Genomic DNA, 4333 nt, shown 5'->3' with positions numbered 1-4333 from the left:
GTATTAGGTTTCTAGAAGAAAAGCATCCGGAGGCAAGAATCCGTGTTTGATACAGATTAATATTGAACTCAAGACGTGGGAAGCTATGTCTCACGACGTGAGGATGGAAAATTCAAAAACTATAAATACTCTTGATGTCTATAGATTTGAGAGGTTGGGAAGAGAGAATAGAAGTTCCAGAAGTCATTTTTCAGAGGAAAAAAAGTTAGAAACCTAGTAATATCAACACAGGGAGGAAAAGTAGATCATAACCTTAATTAGTTTGGTACATTACTATGTTTTTACTTATGAAGATTTTGTGTTTATCTGTTACTATGAGTAGCTAAATCTATCTGCTTCTGTTAGCTAAATGAAGCTTGAACTCATGAATTAGTTAGTTGATTATGGATTTTTCATGTTGGTTAAATGCTTGTGTTTGATGATTAATACCTAACATGTTAGAATTTAATACTTAGAATGCTTAAACTCATGTTCTGTGTAGTTAGTGACTATTGAATTGCATGAACTTAATACCTAGTAATTAGTGAACATTGAATTACTAGAGCTAGGATCCTACCAATCTTAGCTAAGTAATCAAAGTATTAGTTTTGGTTGTGAGAACATATATTATGACTATAATATTGTGTTTTTTTAATCAATCTCACATAGCTCCACTAATAATTAATAATTGATTTTGTATTAAATTATATGTGACAATGCATATCTCTACATGAATTGATTCAACATTAGTAAATTTGGACATAAATTGCTAATAATATATTAAATGGTAACCAACAAGAATTGTCCATAATTAATAATTAACTATTGAGGAAAAGTGGATTCGAACTAACATGATAGTTTTTAATATTTGATTGAATAGTTGTTAAGAATTTAAATTTGTCTAAACTTACAAAATTAGATAAAAATCATTTTACTTTTGTTAGAATTTTAGGTTAATTTAATAGTAAGTAGGTTAATTAATTAATTTTGTTCCCTGAGATCGATACCCGACTGTAGTGCTATAGTACTATTTGCGAAAGAGTACACTGTCCTGGGTAGAATAGCTAGTAGGATAGGAGGTCAAATTAGGTGTAGCTATTAGGACACATCAATATGTCACCTGAGTTGGTAACTAGTTGACTGGTCAAATTGCAAACAATGAAACAAATTGGAAAATATAGTGTTAAAATTTAACTTTGGTGAAAACTTAAGTGTCTTAATTGTAAGAAAAAAAATAACACGATTTTAAAATCGAATTATATATACAATTAATTTACATTGTTCTTATCTGCAGTAGCAGATTTTGAGTCAATCCAAACCATCTTTCTCTTAGATGGCTGGTTTGGAGCTGGGTAGTTATTGGCTAAATACTTTTAGCCGACTAGTGATGGCATGGTCATCGGCTCACCATTACCTCTTCCAATCGTTTGTCTCATTCCACCTGCTCTAAGTGATACGTGTTATCCCATCGATGCATATTCACCAGACGATCACCTTTCCCCACTCCATCGCCATTACTGTCCAATGTAATACTTACAGGGCTGCTTATGGCCATCGACTCTACTGCTTTGATCTTCTTTTGTTACCCCTTTTAACTTCCCTCCTACATACATGAATCATCGTTTACCACTTCATTCGCTCAATTTATGCAGTCGGTGCTTTCTTCCATCATATAACTTCCTTTATCTTATCTCTATCTCCTATTAATTTCTTCACTTCTGCAATCGACACTATTCTCCAACTTTCCAGGTATATCGCAACCTCACTGTTCATTTAAGATGAGTAGCGTCTTCACCATTTTTCTCTTCCAATAGTTGTTATCCACCTACCTGCCCTCCACCACTTCTCATCTCACCCGGTAGATGTTTGTTGATGCCGAAAATCCCAACACCATCTTAAATTCATCGTACATCCATCTACAACACCTCTTATAGAATCCATGACACCCACCTCTAGCACCGTCTTCCTCCTGTTCCGCCCTCCACCGCCTGGAAATCAAAGGCATTCTCCATCTTAGACTTTTTGATTTTATTCTTCCAAATGAATTATGTGGTTCTCAGCTTCGATTAGCATATAATGGTGGTGCCTCCAGTCGACCAGCTTCGTTGCTCTCGTCGTCCGTAATCGGAAACCTTTTCCAAAAAAATAAAATTGACAGGTTTTATATCCATCAACCCCCGAATCTTTCCTCGGACGCATATCCCCTTATTAATTGAAGATCATTACTGATGGAAGGCCCCACTTCTCAATAAGGTTTTACTCTTTTCTTTGTGTTCCTCGGTTCCATATTTTTCAATTAATTTGCTATTTTTTTCTTTCTGAATAAATTCACATTTTGGATTAAAATCATGTTATTTATGTTCATTGTTTTCCTGTTGTCGGCCAATTATGGGAGCTAAGGTAGAGGTTCAGGATTCGAAGGGCATTATGAATGGAAGACACACAATGACTGAGGAAAATGAAAATAAGTTTTTTTTTTTATGATGCACACCAACTGTTTGACTTAAGGCCTCAAAGAAATCAACTCGTTTTAGATCAACAACAATGGATTCTAAGCTTATTTTCCTACTGATCCAACTTTGAAGGATATAAAAGATCATTCCAGGAAGGTGACCACGGGGATTTATGCTACATAATTCACAAAAATATACTCCATATATAAAATAATTTATGTTATTTTTTTTATCAGCCATTGAAAGCTAGAAGTTGCAAAAGAATGTTTTCACACTTATATTCTCCCAATTGACCATTTACCGGATATTTCTGATAAGCAGGCACCCCTTTAGGATGCTTTTCTTCTTGCTGAAGATTTACTCCGTGTCACACCCACGAACCAGGATGACGGAAACATCTGGGGTGGATGCCTTCATGAACAGTATCACAATATAATGTGCAATAGTGATAAAAGCAAACACAACCATCATAAATATAATTGAGAAAATTACATTGTTTCCAAGTATTGTATGTTTCAAAACCAATTACATTATGATGAAAAAAAAATGAATAGTACAACGTCATAACGCCCCATCATCAAAAGCCTTGTGACTATCTGTTTAACAGTTTTCTGAGAATACAAGTTGTTTTAAAAAGTATCAACAGTTAAGTTGGTGAGCTCATATGGATAAAAATATGTAATTCTTTCCTTGTAAAGTGATAGTATTTGTTCCTAGAAAATCCAATATTTTCATAAAATGAGTTGTAGTCTTAAAACCCCAAGACCAAAAAAATGTATAAGTATTTTTATACTTAAAATAGTATTATGTAGTTTTATTCTTATATAAAACCATTTGAACGCATCTTATCCCGTAAACTAAATGTATTCTTGATTCCCCATGTGAGTTATTACAACCATGCTAAAACCAAAGTTGGCCTACTATGACGTTCTTCAGGCATCAAAATGTTTCACAATTGTCACCACAGACCTGTCGGTCAAGCTGTAGCTAGTAGCTTAGGTGCAGGATTGAAACCCCTTGTATGTGTACTATGGTAGGTACGGTGAAGACTTTGTCTCACATAATTGTTTCAACAAGTTTAAATGCTAGTGCAATGAAAACCCTTGTATGTGTAAATAAAACTTTTCCATAGCATTAACATAGTGTATAATAATTATACAAAATTGCAAAAATGGTCCCTGTGGTATGCAAATTTTTGGAGTTTTAATCCAAACCGCGAGTTTTTTGGATTCATGGTCTTTTTGAAGTAGTTTGTATGTGAAAATAGTCCCTCAAAAAATTGAAATGACTATAACACTCTTGGGGTATTTATTTTTCATTTTTCTTTCATTTATTTTAATTTAATATTTATTTATTTATTTTAACAATTAAAAAAATAATAAAGGACCCCTCTCTCTCTCTCTCTCTCTCTCTCTCTCTCTCTCTCTCTCTCTCTCTCTGTGTGTGTGTGATAGGCAACCAAAAACACCTCCATTGGAGGTGGTGTTCTTGCTGTTTTATGGTAAATAGAGGAACAAAAACCCTTTGTTACTCCTTCTTCCTTTTTCTGTCGAGCAAAGAAGCAAAATACCCCCAAATTTTGTTGTCCAGTTTAACTCTTGTTCCTCTTTTTTCCTGTTCAACTTCTATCAAAGAAACCCCCACCAGAGGTGGAGATTTTCCAGCAAACAAGAGGGCAATTGTCACACCCCAAAACCGGAATGGCGAAAACATTCGGGGGTGGAGGACGTTATATGTAGTATCACAACAATTGAATAATAGAAATCAAAGCAACAACATTCTTAGTATAGATGTTAAAGTGTTTACATCGAGTTCAAGACATTACATGTTGTTATAATATAATAGTATCAAAAGATAAGACGACAAACTACAACTCCGTCTTCACGAACTCCGATGTGGAT

The 4333-nt window shown here is 34.3% G+C and overlaps 1 long non-coding RNA gene across 1 annotated transcript; it reads left to right on the top strand.

Moving 5' to 3' along the window:
- The first annotated feature begins 1351 nt into the window (after nucleotides 1-1351).
- On the top strand, nucleotides 1352-3004 carry LOC111919591 (uncharacterized). Its single transcript, XR_002859549.3, has 2 exons — nucleotides 1352-2232; nucleotides 2380-3004. It is a non-coding gene; the product is annotated as an uncharacterized LOC111919591 (long non-coding RNA).
- Nucleotides 3005-4333: the final 1329 nt, after the last annotated feature.

The sequence above is a fragment of the Lactuca sativa genome, chromosome 4, assembly GCF_002870075.4.
Source record: "Lactuca sativa cultivar Salinas chromosome 4, Lsat_Salinas_v11, whole genome shotgun sequence".
NCBI lineage: Eukaryota > Viridiplantae > Streptophyta > Magnoliopsida > Asterales > Asteraceae > Lactuca > Lactuca sativa.
The sequence above is the reverse complement of the archived record's forward strand: the minus strand, read 5'-3'. Positions and strand labels throughout refer to the sequence as shown.